General features: G+C 39.4%; 2 non-coding genes across 2 annotated transcripts; both read left to right on the top strand.

Annotated features, from left to right (window-relative positions):
- The first annotated feature begins 16266 nt into the window (after positions 1-16266).
- trnad-guc (transfer RNA aspartic acid (anticodon GUC)) lies at positions 16267-16338 on the top strand. The gene has a single exon. It is a non-coding gene; the product is annotated as a tRNA-Asp (tRNA).
- Positions 16339-17402: 1064 nt separating this feature from the next.
- Positions 17403-17474, top strand: trnad-guc (transfer RNA aspartic acid (anticodon GUC)). The gene has a single exon. It is a non-coding gene; the product is annotated as a tRNA-Asp (tRNA).
- Positions 17475-19691: the final 2217 nt, after the last annotated feature.

The raw sequence follows: 19691 nt of genomic DNA, 5'->3' as shown, positions 1-19691 counted from the left end.
GAATACAAACCTGCGAGCTTTTGTGCATGCCAAACAGCCCATCTGAGACCTTGCTGGAGGTGTGGTCTTGGTTCGCTTCCAAGCGGACCGTGGTGTGGTTCGCAATAAGTGTGAAAACGACCTGACCGTGGTCCGGACCATAGCTGAAATTACATACCTTTTCTACACAAAACAGGCTTCAGTAGCAAGAAAATCTTGTTTGGTTAGCATCACAGTCTGTGGTTAGAAGTACGTCGGTTAATACAGTATGTGTCAGAGTTCAATGAGGAGCGGATTGTCTACTGTCCTTGTAATATGAACATGGCATCAAAGGCCTCTGATGCTCCAAATTTCCCGCAAACGCATGTAATTGCATAAAAAAAATCATTATGAGCACATTTGCAGTACTTGGAGATCAGTGCTAGTTTACCTCCTTATTTTACAATGTTACCCAGCCCAGACCGTTTGATTGATGATTAAAGTGCCTGTGACACGAAAAAGCATGTTTATTTCATAATACACGCGGTATTTTATGCTCCTGAATGAAATGGACCACTTGGATGTGTGTGGAAGCGATCGCTATATTTATTTCGTTTTTTGAATCCTGCGCCATGAAAATGAGTGACTTCCGGCAACGGTCTCGAGTTGAGAAAGGGGGCGCTGTGACGTATACGGAGGAAGGAGTCCTCTTCACTATACAGCTGTACTGTTGTCTGAGAAGGACTAAGGATTCAGATGATTTTGCGGATTAATACGTTTATTTTTCGCATCATCATTTTAATATGTAGGTGGCTTGCATTTTGTGACATGCTCCTTGTCCCCTCGGCCGATGACCAGCGGCTTGTCGCACATCCCCCCAGCGTGAGAGCACTACTAGTATACTCGGCTTATTTCCCTCTTCATTCAAGTACCCGGTGTTCTGTCAAATTTTCTGACCGATCAGAAATTGCAACTTTGAGTTAAAAATAGCTGCGAACACAGCAAATACAAAGTAAACAGTCCAAACTTTTTTAAATAAAGGACTACTTACGTTTGATTATGGATTGGCATGTCATTGTCATTCATTTGCAGCAGTCAATGTCCAGCTGCTTCCCCGGCGAGCTCCCCTGTCCGTAGTAGCTTGGAACTAGCTGTAAGTTGCTTTCCGCCGGGCGGTTTGCCGATCGGCAAAGACAATCGACAACCCAGTCGTCATGTGAAATTATCCGGGCTAGTTATGTGTGATTTTCCACTTCGAAGACTTTGAAACATCACTCGTTTCGGGTTAGCGTGTCTGTCACTGTCACGCCTCTTGGTTTGTTTACATTCTCCGAAGCCGGGGAAGGGAAATGACATAAGCCAGATTTATGGCATAAAATATCGGTCGGGAGGTGCGACAGTAAAGGTGAAGTCGACAGTTTTGACCATTATGGAGTAATTCTGCCATGTTGTCTTGAATAGATGCATTTTTATTATTTTATATTCCATTTAGCCCAAGACTGTTATTTGTCATGACCATGCCATTTATTTAGCTATTGGGGAAAAATACTTGGATAAAAAATAATATCCTGTAGAAATATTGGAGTAGAGAGACTGAAACAATGACATTTTGCAGCTCTCGTCGTCGTGTTTTCCTCGTGAATAATTCCCCCTCAACGGGCTGACTGGTCCTTCTCAAACCATTTATTTAGCTGTTGGGGAAAATACTTGGATAAAAAGAATATCCTGTAAAAACATTGGAGTAGAGAGACTGAAACAATGACATTTTGCGGCTCTCTTCGTCGTGTTTTCCTCGTTGTGAATAATTCCCCCTCAATGGGCTGCATACTAAATCAGATGAAATCGTGACTCCGCTGACGTCATCCACCTGTTGGGGAGGCTAGAGCCCATAATGGTAGGCGTGGCTAACCAGCAGATTAAAAGACTAATTTCTCGTCATCTGCGCTTTGCTAAATTGTTGTATATAGTCGAATCATTTCAAATTATGATTTGAATTCACATAATAATCCTATTTAAGACATTTTTTTTCTCGTGTCATACGCACTTTAATAAACAATTTTTGGACTTGTGTAGGTTTGTTGTCAAAGCAACCGCATCAAAAAGTCCAGACCAAATGTATTTTTGTGCGGACCAAAGAAAGCGAACTATGGCCTTTCCTAGTGTGAATAAGCCCTTAATTTTTCTCGATAAAACTTGCAGGAAACCTGCAGGCAAATGTAACATTTTTGCCACATCACATCTAAGTGCAGTGTTTTCGTTAAGGCAGTCAAATCGGTATTTCTGTCACATGATTTAAAAAAAAAAAAAAAACAGCAGTTAAATAAACTTGCTGTGCTTTTTTTTTTTTTTTATTTAAACATTTCGATTATCGGAAAATAAAGCGCATGGAGTTTCCCCCGACGTGAAAGCTAAAAAGGTTCTCACTCAAAATGATCTTTCCTTCGCTTTAGTTTGTTCTGCATTTGTGACACCTGCAGCAAAGGGGATTTCATTTGTCACGGATGATGTGAAACTAAATGGATGTCTGTCTACAGCAGTGCCTCTCAAAATTTGGACTATGCAGTGCTTCAACTATAATTGACAATCGGAGCCATTCAGTGCTTCTAATAGTACGAGTCATGCATTTACTGTAGGTCCTAGGTAGCGTACTTATTTCTAACATGTTACCATACAAATAGCTTGAGTAATACTTGACACAATATTGTGATTCTGCAAGTTGACTTTCTATGAAGTCGCCCAGCAGTGACTTGTAATGCAAAGCCAAACCTTTCATGAGCTTCTACACAAAGCAAATCCACAGGAGGCTCTCAGCTCCTATTGACAGCAATTGTTGGCAAAATCACTCGTTAGAAATGTGCTCTGCTTCCTTTCAAACAGTGACAAGTTTGATTTGGCCAGGCTTGAAATTTTGCTTTAAAGCGTGCAAAAGGCTCTTTTGGTACTATAGGCACCTAACTGATCCTGATTCATGCATATCTGGTGTAACAGGAGGATTATTTATTACTCAACATTTTTTGTTGTAATATAAGAGTTAACCCTTTATTCAGCGAGTGACCAGATTTGCATATGGCGGAAAACACTCAGGTGACTTGAAGTTCCGCTCTGAGACCCCCAATTTGGCCAAATTTCAAAATTGTCCTATATGCATGTGTGGTACATCGTTGGAAAGCTCAAAATCTTTAACCTCAATTTTCTGGGGGAACAAAAATTTTGAACAGGAGGGCATTTAAAAAAAAAAAAAAATTAAATTTTAAATAGCAAAACCCTAACTGGAGGCGAGAGCAGAATTAAAGACGCCACAATTTTAACGAGATATTATCGCGTACTTACCTTGTTTCGATCCAAAAACTCTGATACATGTAGCATGTATCACTGAGTGTCAAGACACAGCTGTGAATGGCCACAGCCGGATTTTTTTGGGGATTTTATTAGTGAAACATGATGATATAACAAGGGTCGCGATGCAGAAATCGCAGACAACTAGGAGTGGTTGAGATTTTCTTTTGTAGGGTGGTGTGGCTAAGTGGGTGGGGTAGTTGAGGTTGTGGGTTCAATTCTCCGCCCTGATGAACTTGCCTAAGTGTCCTTGAGCAAGATACTGAACCCCACGTTGCTCCTGGTGCTGCGTCACCAGTAGGTGGACGGCGAGATAGTGTAAAGCGCTTTGAGCGCCTTGAAAGGTGGAAAAGCGCCATATAAGTATTAGTGTTGCACCGATACCATTTTTTGGCCCCGATACCGATACCTGGCTGTGCAGTATCGGCCGATACCGATACCATACTGATACCACCCCGTTTATATATATGTGTGTATATATATATATTTTTTTTTTCCCCAAAGAGCTACTAGCCCAACAGTAAGAAAGTAAAAATAAGTTCATAATAATAAACTCTAAATGAACTGAGTAAACTTTTTTTAAACCTCTCAAAGGCCAAACAGTGCAACTTTCATGAAATTATTGTCACATTCTGGTCCTGGTTAGATTGTGTTTTGTTGCTGGGCTGTTAGTGGGGGCGTTCCTTGCGTCGCACCTGAATCCAATGCGGGCTCATCAACGCCGCATTTAAGCACGGGTGAGCTCAGAGAAGGCTGCCAAGATATTTGCTTTGCTGATCGCCATTTGACATCTCGCACTATAGTCTCGCTACATTTGCTTGTTACGCCCCTGCATTGGGTTTTTTCTGTTAGTGTGCTGCACTCGTTTGTAACCTCTACCCTGTGCAGGTATTTGAGTGTTTTTATTTTGGCTTTTTGGCTCGCTGCCTATCGTCTTAGTTAACCTTCGAGTTTGTAGTATTGAGCTCCGTCGACCTGCTGTCACGGACTCCTTTTGTTATTTCTACTATCCCGCGATCGCGTGTTATTTTTTGTTTGCAATCATTAAACCCTTGTACTTATCCCCCGCTTGTTGTCCGCTTCGAGGTCCAACCTTGTTTCCGCATTTGCGGACGCTAACAATTATAAGTAATAATAATTGACCACAGCATCCCGTCTCTCTATTAGCCTCCTTTTTTCGGGAGGGGGGGGTCCCTTATTTCTATTTCTGAAAGGTGGCAACCCTACTTTGGAAACAGTTCCCAAATTACTGCAGCATTTCTTTCAGTAAAAGACAATAAAAGTAAAGTAGACGTAGTGAACTGACCAGAGATTGTTGCACCTGTCCAGCGCCATTTCTCTGGATAGCAATCCTGCTCTTGCAGGCTCAAACTCGTTGTGTTCGTTCACGTTTCGTCTTCAAATGTTTTAGCAGGTGCGAGGTATTGAAACTGGCCGATTTAACTCCACATCTCGAAACTTTCAGGCCGCAAATCTTGCATGCAGCCATTGATTTTAATTGACTGGATTTGTATTTTGAAATATTTCTTGACCGCCGCCATGTCGGCCATGTCGCCATGTCGGCCATGTCATTGGTCAGAAGTGGCTATTGGCCCGTTCTCATTGGTCTGGAGCAGGCCAATAGCGATAGCTGTTTGGTGTTCACGTGTCATCACACAACACAGAGACAAAGTGTAGTGAGCGCCAGGAGATAAAAAAAAGGCTGCGGTCAAATGTTATAATAATGGACCGGTAAATGGTATCGGCGCCGTCTTTGTTGGTACGCGCCGATACCGATACCACCATTTTGGGCCGGATCGTCGCCCCCTGCCGATACTAGTATCGGTATTGGTGCATCTTTAATAAGTATAACACCATATATAAGTATCACACCATCTTTTTCATATAGCTACGCTTTTAAATGTTATTTTTCAAATTGTTTTTGTTTGGATCGATTATTTAGCATCTAACATATCGGGGAAAATGCGACAGTAACAAAAAAAATACAAGTAAGCGATAGTTATGAGGAAGATATCCGTGACTTTTTTACAGACGCCAAATTTTTCATTGTGACGTAATTTGTTAAAAAGTTTTTTAAAGTCGTTTTTTTTTTTTTTTTTTTTTAAACTAAATATTAGACATCAATTAATGATTCTAAGCAAAAAATGAAAGACATTTTGAATAATAAATATAATTACTTACCTTCTTTTTATGGCTGGGTTAAAACAAAAGCGGTTGTGCGACGTCTGTAAACGGGGGTTTTCAGGGTAAAACGGACAAATTAAAAATAGTTCGGAGGCTTAGTGCACCATGAATCTGCTATGGCAGCATATAGACATATTGTTTTATCAAATACAACAGTTGTTTTGGCTTAAAATGCAGAAGTTTCTTTTGAAGAGGAGTGCAAGAGCAGAAACTGCTTTTCCAGTCTTGTCTGTGTTTTCCGCCATACATATATATAAAACGTCATATTCATAAAGACCTGGCGTCCACATACACGAACATCACATTTTGGGTCGTGTAAGCCACAATACTAACATTTAGTATACTAAAATGTCATGTCCACATATGTGGACGCCAGGTCTAAATTGTATTATTTTTTAAAAATAATTAATTATTATTGTATTTTTGCCTCCGCCAGCTATGGAAGGCACAAATCTACGGTAGGGAGAGGTTATGTCTTCGATATTTCCAGTGTTGTTTATGGCAGCCCTTTCAATTTTCGTCATAGTCTTAATCTTTTGATAATACTTATTAGTCTTAGTCATATTTTAGTCACCTCAAAATGGGTTTGTGTTCGTCTAGATTTTGTTGGTGAAAACTCAAGACTAATTTCATCTAGTTTTAGTCGACATTTACTCAAAATGTTTTCGTCTGTAAAATTTAAAAATTTGACTCCAAAAATAAACAAATAAATAAATGAAGGTTCCCAACCATTAGTATCATTGACAGACAAGCACATATTGTAGCTGACAACACCAACTTGGTGATAATACACACTCAGCAGGAAAACAGTACATTATTTTCAATTAATTATACCGTCTCAGATGCTACTTACTGTATGTAAAAAAAAGTTGTCAAAGAGTTTAAGAGGACGCTCACCGTTAGCATTAGCAAATGCGAATGCCATTCTAATGCTACGAGTTACATTTAGTGTGTGATACTCAGCACAGACTTTAAAGGCTAAAGCAACATTGCATATTCTCTCTGGCTAAGATAAGAAAACTAATCTTACTGTGTGTGCAAGCCTGCACGGAGACTGGAGACGACACACTGGTGAGTCGGGGTGTGGGGGCGCAGCATGTCATATGAGTGACATAACCAGACACTGCTACTGATGCAGGCTAACTACACATTAAAATGTTACACATTGTGAACATGTGACAGAAACTATTGCACATTTTCGTCTGCTTCTTGTCTCATCAGACAAAAATTGACATTCACCTTGTTACGTTGTAATCTCCCAAAACACATTTTTAGCTTGTTATCGTCTCGTCATCGTCATGAAAAAAGTGTTCGTTGACGAAAACAACACTGAATATGTCTGTCTGTTTGTGTTCAAGATAATTCATGAACAAATAAAGGAGGGATTATTATCAAATTGGCAGGATATGTTTGTAATGTGAAATGGAAGGGGTCATTACATTTTGGGGTAATGAAGTCAAATGTCACAGAGGACAGAAAAGGAATTTTGTGATAACCTGTTTACGGATTAGCCTGTTTGACTCAAATTTCCAGGGTAGGTGATATGATGAGAAGAGAAAGGGTCAAAGGTCATAGAGGTCAGAATTATGGCAATGCTTTGAAAATGACTGCTTAGGCAAGGTCTGCTCTCTCAAAGTGCTAGTTAGTGCTAGTTCATATTATTTGGATATATTCTCTATGAATAAATACATTTTTAACTTAATAAAATGTTAATAAATACAAAATTAATACATCTTAAATGAATAAAAAAGGAAATATACACTGGTTATGGTTTGTGCGTGTTAATTTAATAGTTTCTAATCATTGCTTACCATTGACAAAAATAGACGTCCAATTCATTTAAAATGGTAAGACTGGCTTTGAATGCTCATCTTTCACTGCTAGTGACAGCGCTAGACGTCCAACAATTTTGACTGAAGGGTTGGCAGTTCATTCCTTGGTAGTTTCTCCCAGTCAAAATGGATTGGACGTCTAGCGCTGTCAATTTTACTGACACACAACTGCCAGTAGATGGCAGTGATGCTCCATTTTTGGTCTGACATCAACCTAGATTTTGAGTCTATCTCTGGTCAAAATTCTGTAATAACATGCTGCAAATGTGTTTTTAAAAAAAATAGCTGTGAAGGTTTCTCACTTCCTTGTCTTGTAAAAGACATTTTATGTGGACTGTGTGTGAAAACAATTCCACAGCTGTTTAACATATTGTGTGCTGAGACGCTTGTAATGAGGTGCTGCCCTGCCATACACATCTTTCTGGATCTGCCACATGGCGTCTGCATTGTTTCCAACATTTTTTGAAAGATATGACTGATTTTCACCTGCAATTCAACACAAAGACTTTATTTGGATAGCAAAAAAAACCAAAACACTTTTACAGTGCATGTTTTTATGAAGTGAATGATGTTTTTTAAGTAGTCTGATGTGAATAAACAGTACCCAAAGCCTTATTATAAACCTCAAAGTAAATTCAATGCTTCAAAAATGTGCATACGTATCACAAGCTATTTTCAGACTGTGCCAAGAGCGTAAAAGCATGTTCATACTATGCGGATAAACCATAAAAGCTATTATTATATGTATAAAGAGGAAGCCATTGTGCTTACAAACATGTTGTTCTCCTTTCAATCTTTGAGTAAAGAAGACACAAAATTGACACTTGAAAAAGCATGTCTTTGATGAAAATATGTTTTGAAATGTATTTATTTGCACAGCAGTTTATCTAGTTGTCCGGAATTGCATTGACTTTTTTTTCTTCCTAGAGTTTCTGTGAATTTTCCCGCATAAGTTAACATCCCTCAAGGTAAAAGCTTTCTTTGTCTTCATCATGAGCTCACATTTGGCCCAAAGCCTGATTGAAGTTTAAGAGTGTTTCATCAAGAACCTTTTTTTCACATTTTTTTTTCCTCAACAGACACATTTCTCAGCTTCTGCGGAACATGTTTAGAATGCTGTGTGCATTTGGATAATTTGTGGGAGTTTTGATTTACGTAATTTCCGGACTATGAGCAAATTTGAGAAAAACATCCATGAATACGCCAAACCTCATTATAAGCCATAGGTATCCAGGTTTTAATATGCATTTACCGTATTGGCCCGAATATGAGACGGCCCTGATTATAAGACGACCCCCTCTTTTTCAAGACTCAAGTTTGAAAAAAGGCTTTTTGAACACCAAATTAATTTTTGTTCAGAAAATAATTACAGTACATCTGAAACAATTGATTCTAACAATATATTTGAGAGAAAAAGCATGTTATTTTGCCTCATTCAAATCTTAATATCTGAACATTTAAATATGTAAACTAAAGTGCAATCACATTTGTAAATGAATGGCTTCTGGTTTTTGAAATGTAAATAAACTATTGTGATAAAACAACAAAATTGCAATAACTGCATTAACCATCAAAGTGAAGTCTAACTGTAACTGTAGTCTTGAAACAAATCTGAATAAGGAAAAACATTGCAATAAAATAAAGCTAACTGGTTAAACTTGAGAGTAGCTGAGATCTGTCATGACAGAACATCGCTTCAATGATATCTGGCGCCATCTAGCGTCGTAAATGGGTATAATGTCTAGACCGCGAATATAAGGCGACCCCCACTTTTTAAGTCTTATTTCAATGCAAAAAACACTGTCTTATATTTGGGCCCATATGGTACATTACATAGAAATGTTACACAAAAATATCTTATTGGTCAAAAATATCTTTATCAACCAAACAAACACACAATAACACGCTGAGTTACATTCTCAAATGCAGCGGACTGTGACTCAGGGAAGCCAAACACCTCAAGTACAACTCATGTTCTCTGAAACCTGAAAATAAAAAACTAACTGTAAAATTAAAGTCACTACATTTGCAAAGAAGAAAAAATATAATCCACTTTACCTTGCATTCTAAGCATGAAGTGGACGAAGTCTTCTAAATAATCCCCACCATAGCATCTGATATACTCAGGCCCAGGGCTAACGACTTGTGCTAACCCTTAGTATTGCAGCTTTGTTGTAGCACACTGTGGCAATCTGTCCTTTTTAAACAAAAACAAAGTAAAAAAATATAGGGCTAGACTTAAACTGTTCTTCTGTAATTGGATCAAGCATCGGACAGAAACTTCTTCGGCAATAAGGTCCTCTGAGTACTGTTTGAAAATGGCTAATAAGTGCTAGTGTCGTCTCTTCTTCTCATAGCAAACAGTGGATGTCCTTTCTTTTAAAATTGGTGGTTAGCAGTAACGCATTACTGTATTCTGATTACTTTCTTTCAGTAATGAGTAATGTAACACAATCATTTTTTCAAACCAGTAATCTGATTAGTTTCCTTAGAGTCTGTGCATTACTATTTTGTTATTGCCTCATAATATATGTAGAATGACGAATACTGTAGTCGTGTACGAAGAGCATTTCTAATAGAAATGTTGCTCTTGCATTTGGGAGTGACATCACACGTCACGTTTTCTCATCGGAGAACAAAAAAACGGGTCACGTGTATTACCAATCCGTTTGAGCGGCGCTGAGAGTGTGGCCAAAACAATAGCCTAGCTACCTCATCGGGACGCAAATAATGAAAGAGCCAGGAGAGATACCACAAACGGCTGCATTTGCTCACTGGAAACACAGCCATGACTTCACATTTCTGTCCAGTGAAGATGACAAAAATAAGCATATGATAAGCATATGCTTTTTCCCATCTGCCCTTGTCTGTCATCGGTCTCTTTGGGCAAATTATTCCATATTTTGTGACTGTCAATGATTCCCTCTTTCTTTGGCCAAATTATTCCACATTTTGTAACTGTCAATGATACCGATGACGATGACAATAAACATTTCATTCATTCATTCATTCAAAATATTTTCGTGCGTTGCAAGCTTTGCACTGGCTCAAAAACACTGTGGACCGCTAAAAAGTCCACAGTGTTCAATATTATTTAGATCTGGACTCATCGATTGCCAACTCAGAAATCTCCAGCGTTTTGTCTCCAACCATTTCTTGGTGCTATTTGAGCTATTTTGGGTCATTGTCCTGTTGGAATACCCACAACCTCTGACGCAGACCCAGTTTTCTGACACTACACCCTACATTCCAGCCCAAAACATTTTGATAGTCTCTATATTTCATGTCTCCTTGCACACTGTCAAGGTACCCAGTGCCAGAAAAAACAATGAGGCCTACAAAGAAAAGAACACAATGCCTATAGTCAAACAGGGTGGAGGTCCAATAATGTTTTGGGGTAGTTTTGCTGCCTCTGGCATTGGGTGCCTTGACAGTATGCAACGAGTCTATCCAACGAGACCATCGAAATGTTTTGGGCCGCAATGATGGATGTAGTGTCAGAAAACTGGGTCTGCGTCAGAGGTCATGGGTGATCCAACAGGACAATGACCCAAAACATACCTCAAATAGCACCAAGAAATGGTTGGAGACAAAGCGCTGAACAATTCTTAGGTGGCCAGCAATATGTCCGGATCTAAATTCCATTGAACAACTATAGAGACATCTCAAAATTGCTTTTGCAAGAAGGCATACTTCAAATCTGAGAGACCTGGAGTTCGCAAATAAAGAGTGGTCCAAATTTCCATCTGAGAGGTGCGTGAAACTTGTCAATGGTTATAGGAAGCGATTGCTTTCTGTTATTTCTTCTACAGGAAGCGCAACCAAATATTGAGTGGAGGGTGCCAACAATTTTGTCCAGCTCATTTTTTGCGTTCGCTGTAAAATTGTGCACATTTTGACTTTTCTCTTCAGCTTCTTGTGTTTTTCCAATGCAAATCCAAAAAATAAACACATTCAGACTGAAAACATTTGTAATTGTGTTAATGTCTGGGAAAAACTGTGTATTTTCTGGAAAAATTCCAGGGGTGCCAATAATTTGGTCCATGACTGTATAGTCCGAAAAATATAGTATGCTCATTATTGTTATTATAAGACACATGTATAGGGAGCAACACCCAGAAGACCAAAATAGCAGCATGTTTTTTTGTTTTTTTTTGTAGAAAATTTAAAGATGTTGGTGGGTCTGCAGGGGTGGTCCCTAAAAAAAAAAAAAAAAAGAGGCCTTGTGTTAATTAATAGTGGCAGGCCTGTGTAGCTCCTGGCAGTGAGCGAGCAGACATCGCGGCCTTCCCTCAGTGACGCCCGGTCAAAAATAGGGCACCAGCGAGCACAGAAATGATCACAATGGTGACATCATCTCTGCCTTGAATGTGCAGAGGCTCCCTTCAGTGCTTCTCTGAACAAAGAGCAGTGGGCATGGAGGGAGGGAGGCAGATGTCACTTTGTGTCTGGGGAACATTAAGACCGACAAATGTTCACTCAGTGTTTTGGGGGAAGTCTTTTAGTGCTGGTGTTGGCTTAGACGCTGCTTTTAAAAAGTCCCTGATTGAAAAGAAACATTTAACAGAGCACGATTTCAATAAAACAGATCAACAGGATGTGAATTTGCTAGAATCAACAATGTCCGTAAATAGCTTCCAAACATGTTAGATGAGAGCCAAAGTGTTGCCACATGTGGCTTTGCCTTTTTTGTATTTTCATATTCACCTGATCTGTTTCCAACTGCAAACAAACAAAACCATCAGCGAATACAAAAAAATATATATAAAGGGCTATTGTGTCGGGCAAAACATAAATATTTAACTAATTCGGGTGGCACTGACAACGCTAGACGTCTAATCCATTTTAACTCGGAGGAGCAAATGCACACATTCGCCGCTCTCAGTCAAAATGGATTGGACATCTAGCGTCATTCACGGCATTAAAAGTAGGGATGCCACGATTAATCGATAATTGATTAGCATACAGTTGGGCAAATAAGTATTTAGTCAACCACTAATTGTGCAAGTTCTCCCACTTGAAAATATTAGAGAGGCCTGTAATTGTCAACATGGGTAAACCTCAACCATGAGAGACAGAATGTGAAAAAAAAACAGAAAATCACATTGTTTGATTTTTAAAGAATTTATTTGCAAATCATGGTGGAAAATAAGTATTTGGTCAATACCAAAAGTTCATCTCAATACTTTGTTATGTACCCATTGTTGGCAATAACGGAGGCCAAACGTTTTCTGTAACTCTTCACAAGCTTTTCACACACTGTTGATGGTGTATTGGCCCATTCCGGCTAGGCCACTCCAGCACCTTGAAATGCTTCTTACGAAGCCACTCCTTTGTTGCCCTGACTGTGTGTTTGGGATCATTGTCATGCTGAAAGACCCAGCCAAGTCTCATCTTCAATGCCCCTGCTGATGGAAGGAGATTTTCACTCAAAATCTCTCGATACATGGCCCTATTCATTCTTTCCTTTACACAGATCAGTCATCCTGGTCCCTTTGCAGAAAAACAGCCCCAAAGCATGATGTTTCCACCCCCATGCTTCACAGTGGGTATGGTGTTCTTCAGATGCAATTCAGTATTCTTTCTCCTCCAGACATGAGGACCACAGACGGGCCTGGACATGTACTGCCTTCAGCAGTTGGACATGTCTGGTAGTGCAGGATTTGAGTCCCTAGCGGCACATTGTGTTACTGATAGTCGCCTTTGTTACTGTGGTCCCAGCTATCTGTAGGACATTCACTAGGTCCCCCCATGTGGTTCTGGGATTTTTGCTCACCGTTCTTGTTATTATTTTGACGCCACGGGGTGAGATCTTGCATGGAGCCCCAGATCGAGGGAGATTATCAGTGGTCTTGTATGTCTTCCATTTTCTAATAATTGCTCCCACAGTTGATTTCTTTACACCAAGCGTTTTACCTATTGCAGATTCAGTCTTCCCAGCCTGGTGCAGGTCTACAATTTTGTCTCTGGTGTCCTTCAACAGCTCTTTGGCCTTGGCCATAGTGGAATTTGGAGTGTGACTGACTGAGGGTTGTGGACAGGAGTCTTTTATACCGATAATGAGTTGAAACAGGTGCCATTAAAACAGGTAACGAGTGGAGCCTCGTTAGACCTCGTTTGAAGAAGTTAGATTCTTTGACAGCCATAAATCTTGCTTGTTTGTAGGTGACCAAATACTTATTTTCCTCTCTAATTTGGAAATAAATTCTTTAAAAATCAAACAATGTGATTTTCTGTTTTTTTTCACATTCTGTCTATCATGGTTGAAGTTTACACATGTTGACAATTACAGGCCTCTCTAATCTTTTCAAGTGGGAGAACTTGAACAATTGGTGGTTGACTAAATGCTTATTTGCCCCACTGTATGAATCGGGAGCTATTTTAACCGTAGATAGATAGTTTAGAGACATTGTTGACCTCAAAATTGTCTCTTTTCTGCAAATTAGGTAGCACCTATCTTTTATTTCTTTTTAATTATTTTTTTCAAATGGGGGGCAGTAAATATTTTAGCTTTGATATATTTCAAAATCTGTGGGGGTTTGTTTAAATAAAAAAAAAGATGAACTCTAAATTTTCTCAGTATTTTATTTTTGTTGTTTTCCTAAAAAAAAAAAAAAAAAAAAAAGAAATAAAAAAATTTTAGCATGAGGTTGATGCACATGATTTACTTCACAGGCCACACACAAAGACATGGTGGCCCAGATTTGGGCCCCAGCCTACCAGTTTGACACCTGTGGTCTAAATGAAGCCCCTCAACTCATTTTGTTCCTCGGCCCTAAAATGCCACAAGATTGCGGCAAAGCAATTCTTTTATTTTGGGTTTCCATTTTGAGCACAACAAAATATGTTGCAAATCCTTTCAACTCTTTTTTTTGAAGATTCTGTTTGATTTGCACTCAGAATCACTCAAATGCTTTTACTCTCGTTTCTTCGTCTGTTTTCTCCTGGGCTTGTGCTCTTTGGGCTCTTGAAGACACCGAGCTTAGTATTATCATTTTCAGCCAAAGCAGCCTTTGTGGCGTGCGTGTGCTTCTCGGCAAACATAGCAAGAGAGGAAACAGATTGTGTAGACCTGGACAAGCCGTGGGAAAATAGGGGTCTTGTAGCGGAAAAGCAGAAATGTCTCAGGACATTCCTTTGTGATTACACACTGCAGGCCAAATCCAGACATTCTTCAAGTTATTTTGTTTCTTAAGACTGGAGAAAACTCTGCATGGTGGCCATGTTTTTACTTTTCTTTTTCTTACTGTTACTTAATTTAACCTGCTGTCAAATAATGAACAAAGAACATTCTAACAATCTCTTGCAAAGCTGGTTTGTAATTTCAGCATGACACTTTGCCATTTTATGTGCCGTGAATTCTGCACTATAGAGCAAACTTGACCAATAGACTTCATAATGATATTGACGGGTCAGATTCCATACAAACAGGAAGGATTGTCTCAGGAGTGATTTGTTCGAGGATTCAAAGTAATTACCGTATTGGCCCGAGTATAAGACAGTGTTTGTTGCATTGAAATAAGATTGAAAAAGGGGGTTGTTGTATATTCGCGGACTAAACGTTATACCCATTCACGACGCTAGATGGCGCCAGATATCATTGAAGCGATGTTCTGTCATGACAGATCTCAGCTACTCTCAAGTTTAACTAGTTTGCATTATTTTATTGCAATGTTTTTCCTTATTCAGATTTGTTTCAAGACTACAGTTACAGTTAGACTTCACTTTGATGGTTAATGCAGTTATTGCAATTTTGTTGTTTTATCACAATAGATTGGTTTATTTACATTTCAAAAACTAGAAGCCATTAATTTACGAATGTGATTGCACTTTAGTTTACATATTTAAATGTTCAGATATTAAGATTTGAATGAGGCAAAATAACATGCTTTTTCTCTCAAATATATTGCTATAATCATTTGTTTCAGATGTACTGTAATTATTTTCTGTATAAAAATTAATTTGGTGTTTTTTCAAACTTGAGTCTTGAAAAAGAGGGGGTCGTCTTATAATCAGGGCTGTCTTATACTTGGGCCAATACGGTATTATATTTTTTGTTTTTTCACAACAATTACAACGTAAAAAGCTGTTTGTTGTAAGGCTGCTGCCACATGTCTAACAGACTAGCATCATTCTTTGACATATCTACGTAAAATAGATTCAACTGCCCGTTTTTTAACTCTTTTAACAAAGAATCGAGACTGTTTTACGATCATATTTATAAAGAATTAGGGGATTTAAGCATTTATTCACAAAAATTTTCACCGGAAAAGCTCTGTTTACATAAGACGGCCGCCACATTGACTGACAGACTAGCATCGTACTTCGACATATTTTCGTAAAATAAATGCGATCTGGAGGTTTTTTTTTTGTTGCGTTTAACCAAGAATCGAGACTGTTTTACGTCCATATCTATAAAGAATTCAGGGATTTAAGAATTTATTCACAAGACTTTTCAACGAAAAAGAAAAACGTCAGCTTTGACGACCACGCCAACAATGCAGTCCCGCTATTAATCGGCCCCACGCCCTGTGACCCGTCAATATATTATGAAGTCTATGCTTGACCATAAGCCACACCATCCAAATTTAACAAAATGTGAAAAAAAAAAAAAAAGTACACAGGCATAAGTGTTTTAATTCAGAAAGATATGATTGATCAAAAATCTCTACTGATCTCTTTACAAAATTAAAATCATAAGCACATCAATTTACGGTCTTGTCATTCATATGCTGTGTCCTTGTTGTTCATATGAAGCCAAACAGTATCACAAGTCCTTCTGGTGTCTTGATAGCCAGTCTGAAAACATAAAAGTGCTTAATTAAAAAAAAAACAAAAACAAAAAACAAAAAAAAAATGTTGCTACAATTACCAATATGTAAAAACAAAATCCATGCAGTGGTTTCTGACCAGGTGCAGAATACTATGGGGCAACTGCCATCGGTATTAAGCAACTTCCTCGTTAGTATAGTGGACAGTATCTCCGCCTGTCACGCGGAAGACCGGGGTTCGATTCCCCGACGGGGAGTTCAGTTTAAAATTTTTTTCCATCTTCAATAATTGAAGAAGGCGCTAAACACCAAACATGTGACCCCCAATAAATCATCCTCCCTTCAAACATGTTTGTTGACTGAAGGCTTTTCACCATTTATACAGCAGGGGTTACAAACCGATTCCACAAAGGGCCACAGTATGTCCTGGTCTTTATTCCAACAGATCCAGCACAGACAGTTCAACCAATTAGGTTTCTGCTAAAAACAAGCAGCACCTGACCGATATCAACTTATTACACTTGTAAGACACCAAATTGGTGATAAGGTACTCATCTCGTTTGGTTGGAATGAAATCCAGCACCCACTGTGGCCTACCCTTTGAGGACCACCGTCTGTCGTCTGGCACCCCTGATATTCAGGATTAAGTGTGGTACAGTGATTCTTCGCTACTTCCCTCTTCAAACTTCTAAAAATAAATAAATAAATAAATACAGATGAGGCGTCCCGAGTCGATCTCGTTGTCTCACTCTCCCTCTTGCTGCTCTTTGTTGGTCAGGCATCGCACTGGAGTTGCTTATTAAAGTTAACGATGATGGACTGACGTTTAAAGTTTGATCTTACCACAGATGCTTGGAAACGGAAGCTTCAAAGCGCTGCATGCGTCAATCATCATTTAACTTGTTAAACAGTTGCTGTGGCATCTCATTGTGTGTACATGACCAGCTTGAGCGGATTTGAGTGGACTCACTCAATGAAGCATTTAATAAAGACAACAATTTTTCTACTTTATTCTTGTTTAAAAATAATTTGATGGGACAGTAACATGTTTAAAACTAAAATAGTTATGACATTAGAAGTGCTTAAAAAACATTTATTAAAATAGATACATACATAAGTTGTTTTTTTTATTTTGCTTTGGTAAAAAAAAAAAAGTGAAAACATGTCTTATATGTATCTGTTTCGAATGCTAAATTTGAAATAAATAAATAAATAAAAATTTGAAAACAAAATTATTCTCAGCATCTACAGTATATAACTCGTGACTGCTTTCTGACCAGGTTCAGACTACTCACGGCCAATTGCTTCCTTACTATCAACTTCCTCGTTAGTATAGTGGACAGTATCTCCGCCTGTCACGCGGAAGACCGGGGTTCGATTCCCCGACGGGGAGTGCAGCTTTGCTGTTTTCATGATCAACTATTGATAAAGATGCTTAACACCATTAAACGTGACCCCCAAATACGACACTCCCTCCAAACGTGTTTGTTGACGGAGGGCTCTTCACCATATACAGCAGTGGTGTCAAACGATTCCACAAAGGGCCACAGACTTCATTCTAACGGATCCAGCACAGTTCAACCAATGAGATTTCTGTTAAAAACAAGCAGCACCTGACTGCAATCAACTGATTACACTTGTAAGTCGCCAGAAAGGTATTCATCTCGTTTGGTTGGAAATGAAATCCAGCACCCACTGCGGCCTTTTGAGGACCGGCCTGACACCCCTGTCTTAAAGGGTACTCATTGGCCAATATTTATGGCGCTAGACATAGCGGCGGAACTTAGGGGGTGCTGGGGTTGCCAACGCACCGGGGCCCGGGCCTCTAATGGGCCCAGTTTGCGGGCGTATAGTGGGCGTGGTTATGTGAAGGGGTCAAACAGAACGGTAAAATGGACCATACATATATAGCACATTTATCTACATGGTTACCATGTCCAAAGTGCTTTACATTAGCACTCATTTACCCATTCTCACACAAATTCACACACCAATGGGGCTGCTGCCATGCAAGGCGCTGTCAATCCATTGGAGGCAAATTAGGGTTCAGTGCCAAGGACACTTCGACAGTGGGCAGTCATAGCCGGGAATCGAACCGCTGAGCCTTCAGTCCAAGGACAACTCCAACTACCAACTGCGCCACGGCCGCCCGTAAACAGAAAGGTAAGAAGACGCGCAGAGCTGTAGTACAGTGGGGCAAATAAGTATTTAGTCAACCACCAATTGTGCAAGTTCTCCTACTTGAAAAGATTAGAGAGGCCTGTAATTGTCTACATGGGTAAACCTAAACCATGAGAGACAGAATGCGGGAAAAAAAAACTGAAAATCACATTGTTTGATTTTTAAAGAATTTATTTGCAAATCATGGTGGAAAATAGGTATTTGGTCAATACCAAAAGTTCATCTCAATACTTTGTCAATTACACTTTGTTGGCAATAACGGAATCACATTGCTTGATTTTTAAAGAATTTACTGTATTTTCAAATTAGAGTGGAAAATAAGTATTTGGTAACCTACAAACAAGCAAGATTTCAGGCTGTCAAAGAGGTCCAACTTCTTCTAACAAGGTCTAACGAGGCTCCACTCGTTACCTGTATTAATGGCACCTGTTTTAACTCATTATCGGTATAAAAGACACTTGTCCACAACCCTCAGTCAGTCACACTCCAAACTCCGCTATGGCCAAGGCCAAAGAGCTGTCGAAGGACACCAGAGACAATATTGTAGACCTGCACCAGGCTGGGAAGACTGAATCTGCAATAGGTAAAACGCTTGGTGTATAGAAATCAACTGTGGGAGCAATTATTACAAAATGGAAGACATACAAAACCACTGATAATCTCCCTCGATCTGGGGCTCCATGCAAGATCTCACCCCGCGGCGTCAAAATGATAACAAGAACGGTGAGCAAAAATCCCAGAACCACACGGGGGGACCTAGTGAATGACCAGGTTCTCGTGTTTGGAGGAGAAAGAATACTGAATTGCATCCAAAGAAGACCATACCCGCTGTGAAGCATGGGGGTGGAGACATCATGCTTTGGGGCTGTTTTTCTGCAAAGGGACCAGGACGACTGATCTGTGTAAAGGAAAGAATGAATGGGGCCATGTATCGAGAGATTTTGAGTGAAAATCTCCTTCCATCAGCAAGGGCATTGAAGATGAGACGTGGCTGGGTCTTTCAGCATGACAATGATCCCAAACACACAGTCAGGGCAACAAAGGAGTGGCTTCATAAGAAGCATTTCAAGGTCCTGGAGTGGCCTAGCCAGTCTCCAGAGCTCAACCCCATAGAAAATCTGCGGAGGGAGTTGAAAGTCCGTGTTGCCCAACTACAGCCCCAAAACATCACTGCTCTAGAGGAGATCTCCATGGAGGAATGGGCCAAAATACCAGCAACAGTGTGTGAAAAGCTTATGAAGAGTTACAGAAAATGTTTGGCCTCCGTTATTGCCAACAAAGGGTACATAACAAGGTATTGAGATGAACTTTTGGTATTGAACTAATACTTATTTTCCACCATGATTTGCAAATAAATTCTTTAAAAATCAAACAATGTGATTTTGTTTTTTTTTTCCACATTCTGTCTCTCATGGTTGAGGTTTACCCA

The sequence above is a fragment of the Corythoichthys intestinalis genome, chromosome 1 (assembly GCF_030265065.1).
Source record: "Corythoichthys intestinalis isolate RoL2023-P3 chromosome 1, ASM3026506v1, whole genome shotgun sequence".
NCBI lineage: Eukaryota > Metazoa > Chordata > Actinopteri > Syngnathiformes > Syngnathidae > Corythoichthys > Corythoichthys intestinalis.
Note: the sequence above shows the minus strand (reverse complement) of the source record. Positions and strands in the feature narration are given on the sequence as shown.